General features: G+C 37.5%; 1 pseudogene; it reads right to left on the bottom strand.

Annotated features, from left to right (window-relative positions):
* Window positions 1-2,728: 2,728 nt before the first annotated feature.
* On the bottom strand, window positions 2,729-22,208 carry LOC114256557 (exonuclease 1-like; annotated as a pseudogene).
* Window positions 22,209-23,490: the final 1,282 nt, after the last annotated feature.

Genomic DNA, 23,490 nt, shown 5'->3' with positions numbered 1-23,490 from the left:
TTAAAACCTAAGTTCCCAAAAGATTTAAGCTTGAATGACAGGATTAGGTAACACATCCATCTTAATTGTCTCCACTCTAATTGAAGTTGGGGATAACAGTCCCCTGCTCAATAATCTAGAACCCCAATCATCATAAACAACTTTCATAGATTCATTATAGATGGAAAAACAACACCAGCACAGAAGAGTACATAATATGGTTATCTCAACATTGCATTCATCCTTGATGGAGTCAACACTCCACCAAGAAGAATGCTTTGTTTCCATTGTCGATGAGCTTGATATATATTATTGGGTCCATTTCCTCAAAGCTTTAACTTTTGGGTCAACTGGTAACTTAACATGATATCAAAACTCAAGTTGGGAAAGGTGTTTTGGTCTCCGTTTGCATTCTTTCTTTTTTGTATGTATGAATGTTTACATCGTGTGCAAGACGAGATTGCACATAAATATACATTGTTAGACCCATTTCCAAAAAAATCCCGAGTCTTTTAAACAACAAAAATGCTTTAGGCCACTAATAGACCACTAATGATGTGGGGCTGATGTGGACCCATACTGATGTGATAGTTTGGTCTTTTTTTTTTTTCCTTGCATTGCCTGCTCATCAGAGCTGGCATTAGTAGTGCAAATTGAGAGCACTGAATCCGTGTTGTTTAAACAATTGGGGACTTAATAACAGCCAATCACTACATTATGTGCACTTTTTCTAACTTTTTTGTGTTTGTAGTATTATTGTTATAGATACATATACTTTTACAGTAAACTGGGTCGTGCTAGTCGTTGAAAGTGTAGAATTTATTTCTGGATTTTCTGAGAAAGCAGCCTAACCCAAAGTTCAACCATAATATCCAACTGTGCTTGGGTTCTTAAGTTTGATTTGAAAAGGAAAATAAGTGGGCCTCCAAAGTTCTTAGGGAAGCAACTAAACAGGATGAGCCCAACTAAACAAAAGCCAACCTTGATTAATGTCAATGTATACAGGGCTTTGCCTTCCACTCTTGTCCACAAACAAGTCATTTATTTACATTTCTCACGGTATAGATTTAGTAGTGATTTGTTAATTGAAACAATAACAATTTGGTCAAAGAGAATTCAACCACTAATTTTCAATAACACAATATCATTACACACCAAGTTACCTCAAACTAGGAAAATGTCTTTGCCCAAAAAGGTTTACTAAACATAAATTTAGTAATACCACAGTATTCAAACAAGAACCTTTCTAACAGTTCTATCACAGTAGTCATGCACAAAATTTTGTAAATAGAAAAACGTCATTTAATACAAGCTCTTGATCGTTATCCATTAGCATACAAGAATGACACCCTAAAATCTAGAAGTGAAAGAGACAATATAACTTGACAGCAAACAAAATACTTTTAAAGAGGACTGCAATCTTTTGAGCCCAGTGAAGCAAGAGGCTACAATGCATACATGGTAACAGTTACAGAGAGAGTACTATATTGTTATTATCCATAAGCTCTAGATAATTGAATACACAAAAACAAGGCATTGCCATATCTCAACCTACAAGCTTATGATGTGAAGGTTGTGAATCACACAGGCGGCAGCATAATCTAAGGCCTCGACAAATCCAAAATGAGTCTTTGATTGTAGTAAGCTCTACATTAAAGATGTCAGAAATAGTTTAAACTAACATAAAAGTGGGACGATAAATAGACAAAAGAAATAAGAAAGGAAATGCCAAACTTACAAACACCAAAGAATGACAACATTTAAGAGTGTGGTTTTAACTAAATTGAAAAACCATGAGTTGTAGGAATGGCAATTTGAAACAGGCCCGACGAGGACCCGATCCCCCGACCCCGATTTGAACGGGTTTTCCCCGAAAAATACCCCCGACGGGACGGGGATGGTATTCAAAAACCAATTCCCGATTAATTTCGGGTCGGGGACGGTGATAAGTGCCCAATCCCCGGCCCCGCCTCGTATGTCCTCGAACTGATCTATATATATATAATATATTTTTTTATTATTTGTTTCCGTCTCTCATTCAGCCCTCTCTCATTTCTATTTTTTGTTTCATTTCATTAATGCTCTTCTCTCTCTCTTCCCTCTCTCTTCTCTCTACTCCCTCTCTCTCTCTTCCCCTCCGTCTGAGACGCTACATCCAACTACGACGACGGTCCGTCTCCGAGGATGCCACCTCCAACTAGGACAACGAAGACGAGCGCCACCTCTGACGACGATGAGCAGCAGAGAGATGGGAGGACGACGGGCGACGAGCAGATCGAGGCCAGATCAGATTTAGATCTGCCCTTTGAATTCAGACGAGCAGATCGACTCAGATCAGATCTCTACTCCCTCTCCCTCTTTCTCTTAGATCAAATCAACTCAAAAAAAAAAAAAAACAGCATCAGATCTGCCCTGATGTTGATGATGTTATTTGATGTTGTTTGTGATGTTTATCAATGTATATTAGATCTCTCCCTCTCTGTTTGTTTGTTGTTGTTGGTGTTTTTGTTTTTTTGTTTTTTTTTGGGTCCGGGGAATTTCGGGGTAGGGGAAACCCGATCCCCGTTGGGGGGCAAGGACGGGGGGTAGTGATAGGTCACTGTCGGGGATCGGGGCCGGGGATGGGGAAAATTTTACCATCGAGGATCGGAGATGGGGAGTGTGATCCCCGGTCCCGCCCCGCCTCACCCCGTTGCCGTTCCTAATGAGTTGTGCCAGAACAAATTTTTGTTTAAATATCTATCCAAGCTTAGTGTCTGCATTGTGCTAAGGAAGCCTTCCGATTAGTTGGTGCATATGCAAATTTGTTTAAATGCACACCAACATTTGACCTTCAACAAACACATACAAATTATTAAGATGCACATAAAAGGATTTGTTTAGGGGCAATAAACTTTAGCATCAAGGTCAAACAACATTACCTACTAGTACATGTGTTCTACACATCTTTTAGAGGGGCACAGAGTCCACTAGCACGAGAACCAGATGAGGAGCACATGAATGATGATATCACAAAAACAAACTTTTCCATTGATTTCTCTGCTATGTTAGAATAATTTGCTAAATGGGAAATGTTACATCCAAACTCTCCTCCTTCAGCCTTTGTCTCTGTAACTGTATCATCAAGGGTAGAAATGCTATTACCTGAACCAGAGAAACATATTAAGTCTATTATTCTTCTAGAGAAACAAATGTTGGAGACAGTACATAATTGATAACGACAATATAGAATAATTAAACAAAGTAGAAATAGATAAGAGAATCAAATTATAGTCGAATGCAGTACATGAACACATAAGAAAATTAATGGAATGTTTGCTATGAGGATAAACCATTCAATATCAAGGATGAAAGCTGGAAATGGCTGCGATGAGTCCACACCTAGCTAGAGGTTACAATAGCAGAACAAACTTAGCCAAAGCATGTCTCAGCTTAAAATGTCGACCGAATTTCAACCCTTCTTATTTCCAATATTAAGACAAGTTCAAGGTAGCTTAAAGTGAACAAACCCATGAGAAAAGATAAACAACAAATAAGAAAAAAACTAGTTAAGATAATCAAAAATGTTTTAAGCTAAAAAAAGATGATTATTTGGAAGCTGGATGAGGGATGCTTCTGGTTTTTGCTTTCTGAAAAAGCTGCACCAAACAAAACCTCTACATTCTTCTCCGGTGACCTCAGCTATGTGATTGACCTATGAAAAATAACTTTGAATGGCAAACGAAGAAAGAGAGAAGGTCGAAGTAAGAAGAGGGAGAGAGAAAAGAACTTAAACGATGGAGAGAAATCAACCCACAATAGCTTTGCTAGGGCATTCGACATGCTTGTTGGCTTCATAAGGGACTTTCGGCAATTTCGCTAGGACTTCAAGACCTTCAAAAGCTTTGCTAGGGCATAATTTCTTCATGATAAAAATGCAAGACCGGCTAGGGTTTACAAACTGTTGTAATCATTTTTTTTATTTAGTTTTATTCTTTGAACTTTTTTTTTTTTACACTTTTAAGTCCATTTAAAGGTTTTTAAAATATTATTTTGACACTGCAGTCCACATGTCCTAAATATGTCTCAAGTGTCCCCATTGTGTCCGAGGAAAAAAACTGAACCCATCAGACACTAGAAAGCAGAGTTTAGATAGATGTTTGTGCTTCAATGCGTAGAATTAAAGAGTCGTTTGCATGACTTTTTCATGATGATTTGAAGGCATATACTTCTCTTGAACCATAGTTTTCATCTTTAGACATGTACTTATTGATGGCAATTCCAGTGTCTAAATACCTCCTTTAACACCATGCCCGCCATATCAATGTCAAACCTACAAGTTTGATCTAAACAAATATCGCTCTCTGATTATCCCCCCAATCATACCAATCACAAAAACTCCTCAATCGAAGCAAGCCAATTATAGAACACCATAGGATCATTTGTTCATTCAAAGTCTGAAACTGTTGCCTCTTCTCTAACCATAGAACGTAGTTTTCTTCACACCAAGGTTAGATTTGCATCACAAAATTCACAAGAAGGCTTTAAAACTCTATGCTATTCAAACAAAAGCATTGCATAGCTTTATATACATATTATGGAACTCTTACTAGTAATATGATTTGATTTCCTATTTAAAACTCAACTCCTACCACCTAGGTTTCCTCACACCAAGGTTAGATTCGTCACACAATTCACAAGAAAGCTTTAAAACTCTTAAAATTACCTAATAACTCAATGCTATTCAAACAGAAACATTGTATAGCTTTATATAGCTATTATAGAACTCTTACTAGTAATATGATTTGATTTCCTTTCTAAACCTCAACTCCTAATGTTGCTAGTACTCGTCAACTCCATACTAACATTACTGGCTATTCCCATTCCAATTCTTGTCATTGTCGTTGCACAATACCCGTCCCCATGTTCCCACATCACACTTACATCCACTCTTACGTCCACACTTACATCCATAGATACTATTCCATACCCTCCTACCAACAAATCTGGGAGGGCCATACAAGGAAGAATGCTGACTTCATAAACTATCTAAAATCAAATTAAACCCATAAAATAACAGCTAATCGTATAACTTGACCCATATGACAATTCATGGGCAAACCATATAGCCCATGTCCAAAAAATTATGCAAATTAATAAAATACCCCTAACAAAACACTATAAAACATATGGGAAACAAACCAAATAAATATCTAACCTGAATGACTATAAATAAAACTCTACTAAGACTATAAACACGACTATGCTTGGTTTCTATAGGTCCTGCCTTGAAAGCATGACCACATCCGATTTTGATTGTTTCCTTAATCCTTAAATTTACTCTTTCTTGCTCTTCTTGTAGACTATATCACCTGGAAAAGGACAAAGTATATAGGGATAAGATAATCACCATCAGTATGTAACTTGATAAATCACGTGTAATCATTTTTTGGGGATTCTGGTATAACCATAGTTTTTTATGCAAATAGAATATATATATATATATATATATAATTTGAATTAAATGAGACATGCATATGAGTTTCTTATCACAAATATCATGCTTTAGTTTCTAACATTTAATTCATTAAATAGCACTTTGACAGTGATACATACTTCAAATTAGAAGAGAAACATTTGTCCGACTGCACTTATAATTCATGTTTTCCTAAAACAAGAGAAAGAAATTGGATAGTATCAATTTGAGACATATTAGTAGAAATACACAAGAATACAAACCAAGGATATATACACTACACACACACACACACACACACACACACACACTTATTCACCAAAAAAAAAAAGGATATATACACTAAAGTGAAAGCACTACCATTTGATTACTATCAACAGGGCAACCTTCCTTTTCAAATTGAGCTGTTAAAGTAGCTATCATCAGAAGAAGCACTCTCAAGAATGGCATTCTCACATGTAGAAGTTGTAAGATCAGCGTTGACTAAAAGTTTCTCTTGTCTGTTGTCTTGATCACCTTCATTTACAGGTTTATGTGGAAAATAAGAACTCCTCACCATAGTTTTTCTATTCTTTATTCTAGTTTTGACCTCACCTACAACTGAAGAAGACTTATTTTTACAATCAGGATTGACATTCTCACATTTATCTGTGGAGACATCTTCCTTGCCTAAGAGATTTTCATTTTGATTCTCTTCATCATTTTCCTTTGCCAACTTCTATTGAAAATATGAACTTCTCATGGTGACCTTGGTATTCTGTATTCTAGTTTCACCCTCATCTACATCTGAGGTAGACTTCCATTCAAACTCCTTGTGCAATGTCATACAAGCTTTATGTGTTGAATGCCTGGACTGTTGTAGTAAAGGATCTTGTGAACTTCTCTTGGCACCCAAAGTATCTTTTTTACCATGCAATTTTAATTAGTTTATGAGCATATAAATTAGTATCATTTTATAACTGATCTTTAGGCCCATTTGAGCGGAAGTTATATCCTTACCATCCCTTGGAGATTCCAAGCTCTCAGGTGATTCTGTTACAACACAATCACCTAAAAGAAAAGATGAAGTTAGGAATAACATAAGATGAATTCTCACTAACAACTAATATTGATGGAAATGTAGTAGCTCCAAATTGAATAACTCACATAGTCATCTGGAGAAGAGGCTATTGCTAGATATCTGGAGTCAAGCAGGGATGCTGGTGAACAATTTGTTTTACAAGCAGCAGCCTCCTTGGTGACATGTTCTACAGGTCTAGAAGTTTCATTTATTGGAGATGGGTGCTTAGGTGCACTTCGAGGGGCCCTAAATCTCATTTTTGTTTCAAAAGAAGCAAAACCTATAGCTGTTAAAGGAAAACAAATGGCACTGCACGTACTAAAAAACAGTGAAAACTATGAGAAACACTAGCTACACTGATCAACATCCTCAGAACATAAATACACATACATGTTGAATATATGAATTAGAGTATATAGCATCTTTTTATTTTTAGTATTATGTATATAATCTGTGATTGTGCCAATTACTAATTTATTGCCTTATTTATATCATTTCCTCAATTGTATCTATTATATATACATGACCCATACCTCATTCATTGGTAAACCAAATCATTATTTTCATCATTTTTGGTATCAGAGCTAAATTCAAAAACCCTAGTCCTCTACCCAGCCACTGTCGGCAGCTCTGCCCCACTGCCCAACCACCGTTTCATATTCTTCATTTCTCTTTAAGTTTCAACAATCCCATTCAGTCCTCTATTTCATCCGACAGCCCCATCCAGCCAACCTAGACCCCCCAAAACCACCTACCCAACCCTCTACACCCCTCGGCAGGCTACCCTAGTACTGCCAAGGGTCTTGTTGGCTACCCACCAAGGTGTTTCATGGCCACAGATGCTTCGACAGCTCTTTTACGGCAGTTCAGTCCCTATTTTTCCCTTTTTAGGGTGTGGTGCTGATGTATTAAGCACTTTTTTGACCCTTTTTTTATTTATTTAGTGGACTAGTAGATTTGTTCGGTAGCATTTATTTAGAATAGCCGTTGAGCTTTTTTCGACTTCTCATATTTTTCTGGACTGTGTTGCTGTTATTTTGTGTTTTCCAGCCCTTATTAATCCACATGACTGATCCATTCCTTGTTGTTTCTTCTGATATGCCCACCAAACCTATCCCGGTGAATTTTGATTTTTCTCTTTCTCATCACACTCCTGTTCATCGCATTGCGAGTGTGGTGTCGAATGCAAAAAAATTTATTACTTGGGGCAGCTCCCTTAAACTCTATTTAGGGGGAAAGGAAAAGACCCATTGGCTCTCATCTTCTATTTAGCCTCCAGCAAAAGATCCTACCTGTGCCCGATGGGATATAGATAATTACACTATTCTAGGATGGATGTTCAACTCTATGGAGGACTATATTTACCACATATTTCTTTATTGCAACACAGTTTTGAGTCTTTGGCGTGCCTTGTCTCAAATGTATGCCCATGCTCATAATAATGCTGCATCTTTGAGCTCTATCAGGACATTGTTCGTACCTTCCAGTTTGCTTTGGGTCTCTTAGTGTTAGAGTTCTTTGGATACCTTTAGGCCCATTGGAAGGAATTGGCTTAATATGAGCCCTTGACTGAGTCACCTACAGATGTCGCCGCTCTTGTGTCCTACCATCTTGCCTGCCAGCACCCGTACCAGTTTCTGATGGGTTTAAACTCAGAATTTAAATCTCTTCAAACTTAGATTTTAAACACATCGCCCATGTAATCCCATTATGAGGAATTCACTACCATTGATAGTGATGAGCGTCGTCGGCTTTTGGTTCAGGACACCACTACTCTAGTGACTCCTGTCTTATCTGACCAGATAGCCTTTGACGCAAACTCTAGTTCTCGGGGTTCTATTGGTTCAGCTACCTGTCATCATTGTGGGGCTCCTGTTCAATTCAAGATTCGCTGCTTCAAACTACATCTTGAGTTGAGGCAACGATCTTATTGCCCTCGTGTTTAGATTCTGGGTCTAATGATCATATGACGGGTGAGTTTTCATTTCTTTCATCTCCCGTTGCTATTACTATAGACCAATCTGTTTGTCCTGTTGATAGGTCTTTATCCTTAATTCATCACAAGGGTCAAGTTTCTTTATCTCCTGATATTACTCTTTCCTCTGTTTTGCATATTCCTAATTTTGCATATAATCTACTAGCCGTTAGTTGGTTTTCTAAGTCCTTCAATTATGCTATTATTTTCTTACCTTCTTCGTGTCTATTACAGAACTTGAGTTCGAAGAGGATTTTTGGCAAGGGATATGAGAACGATAGACTTTACTACTTTGGGGATCCACTGGACCAACCTTATTCTATTTTAGCTAGTTTTCAAGCATCTGTTTTGCCTGCTTCTATGTCTTGTGTTTTTAATAATGTTCAAACTTTAGAATTATGGCATGCATGTATAGGTCATGTCAATTTTCAATACTTATGTCAACTTTTTCCTTTATTAAATTAAGCTTGCAAAGATTCTAAGTTTCGTTATGTGGTTTGCAAATTATCTAAACATACTCGTATCGATTACATACCTCATATGACTCGTGCCCCTAGGGCTTTTGACCTTATACATTCCGATGTTTGAGGCCATCTCTTGTTCTTACATTTTCTGCCCATAGATATTATGCCACCTTTATTGATGATCACACTAGATGCACTTGAGTATATTTGTTTCGTTGTAAGTCTGACGTGTTACTCATTTTTGTTCAGTTTTTGCAAATGGTTAAGACTCAGTTTCATACAGTTGTTAGGAATATCCATTCTGATAATAGTAGGGAATGTATTTCTAATGCTTTTCGTTCCCATCTTATCAGGCTGGTATCTCCAACGACTTATATTTCCCCGAACTCCTAAGCAAAATGGTATTGTTGACCGTAAAAATCGTCATATTAATCTGTTGTACGGTGCCTCCTTTGTGGTATAAGTGTCCTTAAGTCCTATTGGCATATGGCTCTCCTCACCGCTATATATCTTATTAATCGGACCCCTAGTTGTGTGTTACACGGTCTTACCCAATTTCATGTTCTTGTGCCCCACACTACTCTATATTCTCTCGTACCCCGTGTCTTTCGGTGTAACTGTTTTGTTCAGGATCGGAATCTTGTTCGTAAAAAGTTAGATGACACATCTATTCATTGGGTCTTTTTGATGTATTCGTGCATGTCAAAAGGTATAAGTGTTTTGATCCTGTATCTTGTCACTTCCACTACATTTTGGATGTTACTTTTTGTGAGGATCTCCCATTTTTTGGTACTAACCCTCCTTTGTAGGCTTCCACTCCCGTTACTTCTAGTGTTCGCCCTATTCCTATTTTAGATGAGGTTACGGATGAGGTTGTCCCCCCACCTCATTTTCCACCTTCGTCTACTTCACCCATACTACCTCTCTGATCTTTGGGTCAGGTACTTCTTCTCTTGTACATACATCCCCTCCACCTCCTCATCGTAATCTCCCTCGGGATCAACATCCTCCGAATCGTTGGGGTTATATGAATAGTACTAATCATCCCATTTCCCAGTATATTTCATATGATAGGGTCTCCCCTACCTATCGCTCTTTTCTTGGCAAGCTTGAATCAGAGGCCATTCCTCGTTTTGTGTCAGAAGCCCTTTAGAATCCTAAATGGGTGGAGACTATGCAGGCTAAGATGACAGCTTTAGAACAAAATCATTCTTGGCATTTGGTTCCTTTACCTTCTGGCGAGAGTATTGTCGGTTGTAAATGGGTATTCACTATTAAATATCTAGTTGATGGCTTTGTTGGCCGTTACAAAGCCCACTTGGTGGCCAAGGGCTTCACCCAGGTTCCTGGCAAGGATTTTAGAACCACTTTTGCACCTATTGCCAAGCTTACCTTAGTTCATCTTCTCATCTCTCTTGCAGCATCCCATTTATATGGCACCTCCTCCTAGTTTTCGGGCTGAGGGGGCGTATTCGGGAAAGTGTGTTGATTGCACAAGTCTTTGAATGGCTTGAAACAGTCTCCACGAGTTTGGCTTGGTTGTTTCAGTTCTAGCTTCATCTCTATTGGGTTTGTTTAGTGCCAGTCTGACCATACTTACTTCATCCGTCATAATTCAGTCAGCCAGTGTATTGTCTTGTTGGTTTATGTGAATGATATTATTCACACAAGTGATGATTTTGTAGGCATTAATCAAGTAAAAAGGAATTTAGGGCACACCTTTGATATTAAGGATTTGGGGAGTCTCAAGTATTTTCTTGGGATTGAGGTGGCTCACTCACGACAGTGAATTTCCTCATCTCAGAGAAAGTACACTCTTGACCTAGTTCAGGATACTAGTAAACCTGTTTCTACTCCTATGGATCCCAATGTCAAGCTCACATTAGAGTCTGGCTAGTTGTTAAAGGACTCCGGCATGTTTTCGCGTCTTGTTCAACATCTAATTTATTTGACCAACACTAGACCTGACTTGACATTTGCGGTCAGTGTTGTTAGACAATTCATGCATGCACCCCGTATAGAACATCTTGATGCGGTTCATCACATTTTGAGATATTAGAAGACCTCTCCTAGCTTGGGATTAATCTTTATAGCCGCTCCTCAATCTAGGCTCTCTTGTTTCACTAATGTTGAGTATGCAAGATTTAGAATTGATCGGCGTTCTACTTCTGGCTTCTATACTTTCTATGGTGATCATCTTATATCATGGTAGAGTAAAAAGTAGGCAGTTGTTTCTAAATCTTCTACAGAAGCTGAGTATTGAGCTATGGCATAGGGAACATGTGAGATTCTATGGCTTCATTCTATCCTTGCAAAGTTGGGTTTTGAGGAAACTGGTCCTGTCTCTTTATTTTGTGACAACAAGTCTAATGTTATGCTATCCAATGATTCTGTCCTTCCTAAGCATACTAAACATATAGAGGTTGATATTTATTTCATTCAAGAAAAGGTTTGGATTGGTATTGTGAGTCCATCGTTTGTCTCTTCTTGTCAGCAGTTAGCAGATATGTTCACAAAGTCTGTAGGACCGACATTGCTCCAGTCATCCACTGGCAAGTTGTGATTGCTAAATATCTTCACACCAGCTTAAAAGGAAGTGTTGAATATAGAAATTAAAGTATATAGAACCTTTTTATTTTTAGTATTATGTAGATAATCTGTGATTGTGCCAATCAATGATTTATTGCCTTATTTATATCGTTTTCTAAATTATATCATGAATCTATTATATATACATGGCCTCTACCTCATTCATTGGTAAGCCAAATCATTCTTTTCATCATTTTATACACATCTGTGATTTCTAATGGATCCTTGATCATATCAACAATATAACTGCACCATAAGCATGCTTTTTTGTGCTATAACTTTCAAGTGAAGAGTGTACATTGGCACCTTCTAGACTTCAACCATGCTATAGTCATTTTTCTTTAATACAGTAAAATCATCATAAACAAAATATACAACTACTATGCAATTATGATAACAGGACATATCAGCAGTACATAGGGTACGATCCAACATAAATTGTCTAATTCACTATGAGAATGGTATCTTTAGGTCTTTTAGAGGAAGCATTTGGGTTGAAATTAAGAAATCAACTGCAATATGGTAGCTGTAAAACAAAAATCAACTGAAACAAAGAAAACTTTAGTAATTTTGGGGCAGTACTATTTCAAAAACCAAAGTAGCATCCTTAAAGCTAAAAAATTAGACAAAATGGATACAAAAGTAGTTTGTAAGAAGATTTTTCTATGCAGGCAAATCTAGCTTTTTCCTTTCACCTTCAGGTTTAAAATCTTTCAGATGGTAAGTTCTATCGACCACCAAACCAGCACCATTGTTCACTCCTTGTTTTTCAAAAGATGTAAGATTCATGAACAAAACCTGTTAGACAACAGAAATTAAAAAAAGACAACAAATTGAAGTTAAACCCAAATGCATAAATGTTAAGCAAACTGTAGGTTTTATTTGCAATATGGTATGATGATGCCATCCACATCACATTAAATTACAAAGATGTTATTCTTCTTCCAAAAAACATTTCTGTCATTTTCCAAACATACACCCCTTATTACAACTTTAGTTTCACAATCACTTTGGTAAAGATTTAACAACTTTCTCTACCACAAAAGAAGCGAGCATGTCTGGAAAGAAAATAAATAAAATACTCAGAATGTTTCATCCCTATAACAATTTGGTGGCAGTTTTGTGACACAAAACATGAAACAGAAAACTTTGAAAAAGTTTTTGAATATGAATAACAAAATTTAAAATTAAAACACATCATTGTATATAGTCATACAGAGTTGATAACAATCAAGGAGGCAGCCCTTGAACATAGGGTGCGTTTGTTTGAACGGACTGGATAAAGGGGGATTGTAATTCATCGGACTGTTAGTCCTGGGATACATTATCCCCAGACTATTTGGTTGGACTGGATTTGTATCCTATGTTTGTTTAGTCATGGGATTAGATGTCTGGATTGGACTATTTGTAATGAATCCAATGTTTGGTTAGACGGACTGGATAAGGATAAATGTTCAAAAGACTATTTTATCCTTGTAATTTATAATTTTTATTTAATATATAATTTTAAATTTGTAATCTATAATTTATAATTTAACAACACTAAAAAAATTTAATTTATAAGGCCATAATTTTTAATTTATTATTTTCAATTAAATTTAATTTATAATTTATATTTTTTATTTAATATATAATTTTAAATTAACGACAATAAAAAAATAATTTTATTTAATATATAAATTATATTTTCAACAACACTAAAAAAATTTAATTTATAAGGCCATAATTTATAATTTATTATTTTTAAATAAATTTAATTTATAATTTTTATTTAATATATAATTTTAAATTAACAACACTAAAAAAATAATTTTAGAGAAATATGTAAATTTAATTTTTTAACAACACTAAAAAAAATTAATTTATAAGACCATAATTTTTAATTTATTATTTTTAATTAAATTTAATTTATAATTTATAATTTAATTTTTTTATTTAATATATAATTTTAAATTAACAACACTAAAAAAATAATTTATAAATGTTCAAAAGACTATTTTACCCTTTCTAATTGTTTACTAAGTAATAGCATGGAGGGTAAAATGGACATTTCACCAAATAATCGCATGGGATACCAATCCCATGGTTTCTATCCCACACCCCCCATGGGATAGAATAGTCTCATATTTGTGAGACTAAGACTATTAGTCCGGAGCAAAATTTTGCAAACAAACAATGGACTATTAGTCCGGTAGGACTAATAATCCAATCCTACACTCTTATCCCTCAAAACAAACATGCTCATAGAATTCATTCCACTATGGACTATAGTGCAAATCTGTCTTCCCATCTAAAATAGCTCTAGATGGGGACAAATGTTAAAATAAAATAAAAAAAAACTATGTATCCTACCCAGGTTTGGATAAAGCCCTTGTTGATTTCATTAACCTATCCTATCTGTTTATCTTATTCATAAATAATTTCACACACCAATATGGCTGTAAACAACTTATCATTGGTTTACGTATACTCCCAACACAAAATTGAACTAAAGCAAATTATGCATATTGCACCAGGGCAGAGTGGCATGGAGAATTCATTATCACAATTGAACTAAAGGAAATTATGCATATTTCTGCAGGGCTGAATGACATAAAGAAGAGCACTTTCACCTATTACACCAATATGGTTGTAAACAATTCATCCTCATAATTTTGTTAAAGTATACACCCTGCACAAAACATTCACCTGAGTTGAACTAAAGGAAATTATGTATATTCCCTAAAGAAGAAGTGACATGATGAAGTAGAAGTGACGTGAAAGCAAAACCAATATTTTTGATTCTAGAGAAACAAATGTGGCTTAGGACATAAAAATATTAAAGAATCAGAAAATAAGTTCTTACTGTTATTACAAGGAGGGAAAAAAAATAAAATATGTTACCTGAAAGGGCATTCTACTAAAAGGTTTAATATCACCTCTTGCTATTCCTTTTTCTATATGTTGAGGTATCGATGTGTCCCTTGTTAAGGTTTGATACAAAAAAAACTGAGACATAGTGGAACCGCATATGTAGCAAAGCATCAAATTACTATTAGCATTAAATCAAGGATATTGGCCTAAGAAGTCTAAATCATCGCCAACATTATCAGGTAGGTCAGACAAATGTACAATATCTTCGATCATAGGGTCCTAAACTCGTTGATGCTGGAAAGTCAGTACAGCTTTCTTAAATGATTCTTCATAGCTAGGAGATACAGCAACGGTGCTGTATTTTAAATGCTTGATTACCTGTAATTGATAGTCGATCAAACTCAATCAAACCTCACCAGCAAATACAAGGAAACAGTACATTACATTGGTAGAGATTATCATTGAACCAAATCCAACCCTAAGCATTGCTTTACTTTAATTGACACTAGAAAAACAACATTTCTTGACCTATCAAGCAAACATGTGCAAGTATTAGGTTCCTTGTTAATGACTCACCTTGTCATGACATTTGAACTTTTTCACTAGTGCATGAGCCTTTTTCAAGCCCATTCCAGGCAATGACTGCGAATAGTCACACCCACTCAGAATACACATCTCAAGAAGCATTTGCATAGTAAATCCTGTAAGATTTAGTTCTCTGTTCTGTTGTAGCATAGAGTATCAAAATTCAACACCTTGCCCAAACTTGTCCATCTTGTAGATGATCTAGATTTATGACATGATTAAAGTATCCATTAAAAAACTTTGCAATAAGAAGAAAAAATAGAAAAAGGATTCTGTTTACACTACGAAACAGAAACAAAAATTAAAGCAATAAGCATACAAAGGCCAGCAAAAGAATGACAACTATATCATGTTTAGAGTAAACTCTCTAAACAACTAATCAAAAACTTACTCTGGGACAACCAAAAGCAATGAGGTCTGAGTCCTTAATTACAACTACATCAACCTTTTTGCTGACTGCCAAAAACGTCATTTGGGCATCTACCTCATAAAGAGCCACAACAGAATGTACTTTAAGGCCTTTAACACACAACCATGTAATGGAAAAAGAGAAAACATCACGTATTGCTACGAAGAAAAAAGATATATTTAAGATAATGTCCTGTGAACCTGCCATTTAATCCATCTGGAGCCAGTTTATAATAATGTCAAAAGAGCAATGCCTGTTATTACCTGAATTAGTTCATATGCCACTGAAGGTGAGATATCAACAGCCTTCTGGTAGCACTCATAAGCAGTAGTAGTATTGCCATTTGATTCATGCTCAATAGCCCGTGCAAGGTTTTCCTTCCTTGCTCTGTTTTCAAAGAATACACAACTTATCAATAGTTCAAAGCCTACCAATGCTCCAAGTGTTGACCATCAAAACTAAGCAATTTCTTTTCCCGCAAAATAAGCACATGATCTTTATTAAAGAAAAACTCCCAGGATCTAACAATTCTTGAAAAAGTAAAACAAATATAAAAGAGAAGCTAAAACACAACTAGACTAGAAAAGGAAAGCAATTGGCTGTTTCTACAATATGTGAAAAGTAGAAAAGATACCACAAGAGGATGTCAAATAGAACCAGAGTCAAAAGGACAGCAGTTTGCCTGCATCCACAATAAACATAGAAGGTTTTCAATCCATTTAGGTCAGAATGCTTCTCTCACCTTTTTTTTTTTTTTTTTTGATCCACAACAAAATGATATTTTATTGATGAAAAAAGGAAAACAGAAGAAGAGAAGAAGTCCTCTTAAATGAATACAATTGTTAAATAAAAAAAAGAACCTAAACATCACAAACAGCTTTCCAATATTCAGAAATTAAAAAAAAAAAAGAAAAAAGAAAAAAAAAACCAGAACCTCTATAAAAGAAGAGGAGGTAGGCACCCAAAACAACAACAAATGACACTTTTATTCCAAAATGAATCAACATTCTCAACCTTGTCCTTGAAAATCCTTGCATTCCTTTCCAACCATAAACTCAAAAAAATTGCAAAAGCAACACATCTCTATAGAACTTTCGCTTTTTTCTTGAAACCAAATCGTCGAAAATCAATTAATACCAATTGAGCACTTCTGCTTCTCTTACCATCAGTCTCTCAAACTTTAAAGGAGGTCTCACACAACCCTACAAATTGCTCTTAGGGATAATATAAAATAATTAAACATAAAGATAGACTTTACACTCAACAATGCCCCAACAATTTGGTTTAACTACACAGGTCCACTACAAGTCCAGTCATTGTTACTGTTCACGAGTACTGTTTATATTGCCCAAAGCAGCCCAAAACAGTCCCTTAAACCGCCTTTTTTCATTCCCTTTTTTACTCCATTCAAACCCTATAACTAATTTTTATCACTTTTTCTACAATATAATAGAAGTAATAGATAATAAATGCGATATAGTAGCTAGGAAGTGAAAGTACCTTACAGGGGCAATTGGTGATGCCTCACCTTATGTTACTATGAATCTTCCTCTTCTTCTTGGTTGCGCTTCTAAACCACAGGCACTACTTTTCTCACTGACTATGTTTGTAACTTTCCCTATTCTTCAACAGGGTGACAGACTAGGTTAGTTTAGTATCCAGAATTGAGGCGCATATAAGCTACCTCAACCTATGGGGTTGCCATACAGATTTCAAGCCAAGGATACACCCCAGGATATACAAACCAGACTTTAGTCTCAGAAATTCTGAACCTTTGAGTTCTAGGCCTCGGCCATTCGAACTCCAGTTTCCACCGTCGCAGCTGGTCTCCTAGGAACGCACTACAAATATAGTCAAGTGGCTATACTAGACCGCCTGAAGTCATTTGGGCATAACAAACACCAAAGGAATTGCACCTTTAGTGGATTTAAGGTCTCCTAGACCCAGGGAGTGCACAAGATAGTGTGGGTGAGGTAAATGCACAAATAGTACGATGCAGGTGCACAAAACAGTGTGATGTAAGTGCACAAGACAGTGCGATGTGGTGCATAAGACAGCGCAATGCAGGGTGAATGCACAAAACAGTGCGGTGCAGGTACACAAGACAGTGCGATATGAGTGCACAAGATAGTGCGACATAGGTGAAATGCACAAGATAGTGTGATGCAAGGTGCACAAAACAGTGTGATATAAGGTGCACAGGACAATGTGATAGATAATGTAGTAGATGAATAGGGTGACATACTCTAAGCACGCTAGAATAGTGAGATAAAGAAGAACAAATCCAAAAAATGCTTAAATCGTGTGAGAAAGGGAACACCCTAACCATGCTAAAATCGTGAGAAGAGGAAGAATAAATCCCAAACACGCTGAACTTGTTTGAGGAAAGGAATAGTCTAACCACGCTGAAATCATGAGAAGAGGAAGAATAAATCCGAAACACGCTGAAATCGTGTGAGGAAGGGAACACTCTAACCATGTTGAAATCATGAGAAGAGGAAGAATAAATCCTAAACACGCTGAAATTGTGTGAGGAAAGGAACACTCTAATCACGCTGAAATCGTGAGAAGAGCTCTTAAGAAAACTGCTCAGGATCGCATTCCACGCGTCCTGAGAAAAATTCCAAACACGCTGAAATCATGTAAGGAAAGGAATACTCAAACCACGCTGAAATCTTGAGAAGAGGTCCTGAGAAAACCACTCAAGGTCATATTCCACGTGTCCTGAGATAAATTCCAAACACGCTGAAATTATGTGAGGAAATGAACACTCAAACCACGCTAAAATCGTGAGAAAAGGTCTCGAGAAAATCATTCAGGGTCGTGTTGCACGCGTCCTGAGATACTCTAATCACACTGAAACTATGAGAAGAGAAAAACCACCTAGGGTCATGCCCCGCACACCCTGAGATAAAAAAAACCGCTCGAGAAAACGTCACATGCATCTTGAGAAAAGCCCCGGGGGATAATGATCCTAAACGCTGCTCAGCGTAAAAGGATAAATGATACAAGATAACACAAGATGCAAATAAATACAATAAGTGCGATAATATGATAAATGTTACAAGCAATGTAGTGCATGATGTTTAGAGAATGCAATAAACAAACAAAGCAGTGCTTTTAAAAAGCACCTCATGGGGCGAGTGGTGATGAATTGCTCTACTTTGACAGGGATCTCCCTCTTGTGTTCTTCGAACTCTTACCTTCAACTCATAGTTTAAAGGTCCTCAAATACTGACAAGGGGTAACATCTACATATAGAAACCACGAATGTCGCTTTGATCGCCATTCTGACTTGAAGTAGGCTTGAACTCAGGGTTGAGGTATACTCATACTCCAAATAAATGGCGAGGCTTGAAAAGGTGCACTTGGAACGCAATCTCAGAATTTGCTGAAGTTGAAACACACTAAGATGCCCCAAATTTTCTCTCTTTTCTTTTGCTTTGCAGTTCGGAACCTATGTAGCTTTAGATAGGCCCTTGTTTTATTGCTCTCTCTTTTGACCTGGGTTGGACCCTGTAGTTTTATAAAAGAACGAATCATGTTTTGCAGATCATGTTGAGCATAGCACGACACTCTGAACACAAAATAATTTATTTTTGCAAACCAAGAATGAGTTCTTAACCAGGTATTGAGCCTACAACTGACCATAGTACACCACAACTCAACAAAGGAAAAACAAGGTAAGAACAACACAACTATTGACACTCACCGAAATCAAAATGACTCAAAACAAGAATCAAAACAAACAAAACCACCAAACACAACACTTGGATGTTTTCCAATGGCGGGAGACCTCTCGGTTCATAGGGAGCCTGCTTCTCCAGGCATTGTTTCCCACCCTTTTCTTATTCATGGCTCTCACATCACTTTGGCCCTCAATCTCTTTTTCTCTGACAAGTCATTTTCTCACTTTTTCTCTTAGCGCACATCTCTCTATTCTTTAATCTCTCTTATTTTTTTTTATCCCATCCTCGGTGTGGTTGATGGATAAGCTGAAAGTTGTGGACCCTTGCCCCTAGCATTCTGCTAGATTCTACTTCTTTCGCTCACAACTAGTGAGCTTTCCCACAGAGGGGTTGTGGTGCTACTGGACGTGCAGCAGATCTGCAACTGACATCGGTTGATGATGCCCTTGGCTAGTTTGGACATGATCAGACCCGTCCAGATGAAGGGGTGGAATACCCTGCTTCATTTCCAGTTTGAGCTTCGCACTTGGCTCGATACTTCATTGCTTGGAGGATAAGAGAGCGCTTGGCCCCCAACTGCTAACTTCAGTTGTGCCCTTTTTGACGAGTGCTAATAATGGGGAAAAGACAAAAAACCTGACTCGACTGTGCCTCTAGTTCATCATTTTGACCTTTTTTGTGTTTTTGGTTTTGCTAAAACAATTTTGACCAACATGAGAGTTAGATTAGCATGCTTGTTCAACTTTCTACTTCGAAATCATGTAAGTCAGGCTGTGAGCACTAAAAATTTCCTTTTTGGAGTCCAAGAGATGGTCCAGTTTTGGAAAAAAAGGAATAATTTTTCGAGAAAATTGGTTAACTTCATTAAAAATCCCCAAAACTGTTTTTGCAAATGGCCACTACTCGACCAATGAGGAATTAACTCTTGAGATGTACAACCTCAGATCTGAACTTGATTTGTCTTGCAGTTGAATCTTCTAACGGAATAGGACAATTGATTTTGAACGAAGACGAGCACGAAGATGAGCCAATTTGACATAGATAGGATAGCCGAGTTTGAATAAGGATAAGCCAACCAACATGGATGACACAAGTAGGTTGAAAATGGTTGGGGCCGAACTTCAGGATGAAGTTGCCTACGTATCCCAAAGATGGGAATTAGGCCATACGTAGTTCCCAGGTTAAGGTGCACTCGAGTATTAACACTCTCCTTTTGCACTCTAACTTTTGCCAAAGCCGCCCTTTCGGGTTTTCAACCTTGCAAGCTCTATTTTTCCTTTTCATTTTTCTTTCTTCTCATTTTTCTTTGCTTTTTTGCTTTGTTTCCATTTTTTCTTCTTTTTTCATTTTTTAATTTTTTTTCTTTTTCTTGCTCTAACTTTTGCCTAGGTCGCCTTTTTGGGTTTTCAGTCTAGTGAGCCTCTAAAGGATAGAAAAGTTTAACTTGTCCATGTTGATCGGTCGTAGGATCTTTAAGATATCTGAATCCAGGAGAATGGCCATTGTTCGTTGATGATGTAGTCTTGATGATGTAAGGGCCCATCCAATTGGGTCTGAATTTTCCCCTAGTGTCGTGGATAGGAACTTGATTATCCTTCAGTAAAAATTTTCTTCTCTGAAATTCTAGGATTTGCCTTTCTTGCTGATCTCCATTGGTTTGAGAAATGACCCACTTTTGAATCTTCAAGCATATCTGACCTTTTTGTCCCTAGTTCAAGGGTTGTTTCTCTTCCAGTCATGCAAGCTTCCTTTGCTCACATCTGACCTTCTTACCCCTAGTTCATGGGTTACTTCCAATCCGACCATGCAAGCCTCGTATTTTGGTTGATTGTTGAACATTCTGAAAGGTTCAAGGTTTGAAAGCAAAGGGGTCGAGTCTCGAGGCTGAAAGTGATCCTATGCTGTACAATCTCAAGATCAATTCCAGGCATGTCTTCATAGGACCACGCCAAACATTTTTTGAAATCTTTTAATAAAGCGGCTAGTCACTCTTGCTCTTCTGAAGACAATGTAAAACCAATCTAGATCAAGCTAGGATCCTTCTTAGTACTCACATTAACCGATATGATTTGATTCATTAAGGGCTTAGCACGCCTCTCTTCCTCTCAATTGATCAATTTTTTTTTGCAAATCCCGAGGGATTCCTCCCTTTTTGTTTTCATCACAGTGTTAGAAAAGTTTTAAAAAACTTTGGTCAATGCAATGATTTAAAGGCACAGAGAAGTAGGTGGAAATTATTGCCATTTCATTCAGATCTTCTGGCTCAACTAGCTTAATGGTAGAAACAGATGTAAAAGAAAGAGTGCAAAAGACAAACACAATAGACAGTGAAGTGATGTCCGAGTTAACATGCCCAAAATCACCTAACCCTAACACAACAAGACTGACTCAATACCCAAGTTCGAAAGTAAAATAAATAGCATTTTCAAAGTGCTAAAAAGTGCGTGTCATTCACCACATCTGGAGTAAAATGAGCGCCATTAGCAGGTGGTTCATCCCTAATCACATAATCACATTATCCCCCAAGTTTTTCGATCCAGTGCTGATAGACTTTGTAGGACCTGGTAGAGTGATGACCTTATTGTCAATAAGATCTTCAACTTTATGGCGAAGATGAAAGCAACTGTCAATGTCATAGTCGATTTGTTGATGGAAGGCACAGTACTTGGCAACATTATGCTTGACTGGAAGATAATCAGGGAGAGGCCGAGGGTCAAGAGGTTTGAGATGGCCTTGTCCTATGAGGATTTGGAGAGCTTTGGATAAGGTCATGCAAAGGGGATTTAAGGTGCGGTTACCAATCCTAACAAGATTGACAGAGGGTTTGGCTGGTGTTGCCTGGGTTTGGAGAGCTCCGACGGGTGTAGGATTGGAGCTAAAAGGGGTGTTTCTGGTATGGCAGCCCTTTTCCAGACTTGCCACTTGATTCGAAATGCTCCTAACCTTAGCTACAAAAATGTCATCCACCATTTTTGCAACAACTGCAAGCATTTGCTGCTTGTTCAATCCTTTGACCTTCAAAGCCTCAATAGCCCACTGAAGATGTTCATAGGGATCAATGCTTACCCCGACCTTGTTCTTGCTACTTGCCTCCACTTTGCCAAGGGATTGGGTTGCTATATCGGAGTGGTGCCCAGTTGTGGTTGACATATCATCACCCAGACTTGAGATAGCTTCAGGTTGGCCCGTTTCAATTGCAGCTCACCCCAAGATTGGGGAGCCTTTTGACATGAAATTTCTAGTATGTGATATGGTCGATGATGTAGCCAGTATCCCAAAGGCTAGATCTACCACAGTTCTCTGAAGATCTTCAATCATGCTTATTAGCTCAGAAGTAGTGGGTTCATGGGTTTGAGATGATTGGGGTTCAAGTGTATCCATCATACACAAGTATGTGCTTTCTGGAATGAAAACCTCAAGCTTGGGTAAATGGGCCAAGGTGATGTATATGTTGGGGTTGTAGGCAGACGGTAGTGTATGGATTAGGTTGAGGTGTGAAGATAATGGGTTAGTGGTGGCCTGAGGTCCTTTTGGTGGAGTTATGATCTCTTCGTCAATAAGATCCTGAATCATATTACGGAGGCAGATGCAACGGTTTGTATCATGAACATGCTGTTGATGATACGCACAGTATTTAGCTGGGTCATGTCTTGGTAGAAGAGGATTTGAGAGGAGTTGGGGTTCTAGGAGCTCTAGGTACCCTTTTCCTAGCAGCGTTTTCAAGGCTTGAAAGAGGCTCATGTAAGAGGATGGAAATTTCGAGCTTGGGGCCGAGTTGGAGTGGTTGGTTTTTGGCTATTGATAGGAGTGGTGACAGTGTTTACTTCTGAGCATTTCACAGCTGTGCTACCACTGGTAGTAGCATTGGAACTGTGAACAACATTCTTCTTCAAAGGCTCATTATCTTCCACAATGATCCCTTGTCTGATGGTATCCTCGATTTGAACCCCCATTTCATGAAGCTTTGTAAAGGTAAATAAAGGTAGAACAATCATCTTCTGCAGCAACTTGCCATGCAGGTTCTGAACAGCCACTCTTATCTAATCTTTCTCGGAAGGTCTCGTGGTCATCATCGAGGCTTTGGCCCTCCATCTAGTCACAAACTCGGATAAACCCTCCTTCGGCTCTTCAAAGGTTGCCTCGAGATCACAAGTTGTGACCACAATATGTGTATTGTAAGAGTACTGGGCAATGAAGGCTCCGGCCATCTCCTCCTAATTCTTTTGACGAAATCTTCCCACTTAGAATACCAAAAGGCCACTATACCCGACATGGTGCGACCAAAGAGAGATAGCTTCTGTGGTCTAGTTAAGCCCATCGGCCGTAAGATATTAGAAAACAATTGCAAGTGAACCGTCAGATCCCCAGAGCTATCAAAACGATTAATGTGCAACATCTTAAACCGATTCAGTAATGTAATGACAGAATCAGT

The sequence above is a fragment of the Camellia sinensis genome, chromosome 9 (assembly GCF_055761805.1).
Source record: "Camellia sinensis isolate YWXY chromosome 9, ASM5576180v1, whole genome shotgun sequence".
NCBI classification, from domain to species: Eukaryota; Viridiplantae; Streptophyta; class Magnoliopsida; order Ericales; family Theaceae; genus Camellia; species Camellia sinensis.
Note: the sequence above shows the minus strand (reverse complement) of the source record. Positions and strands in the feature narration are given on the sequence as shown.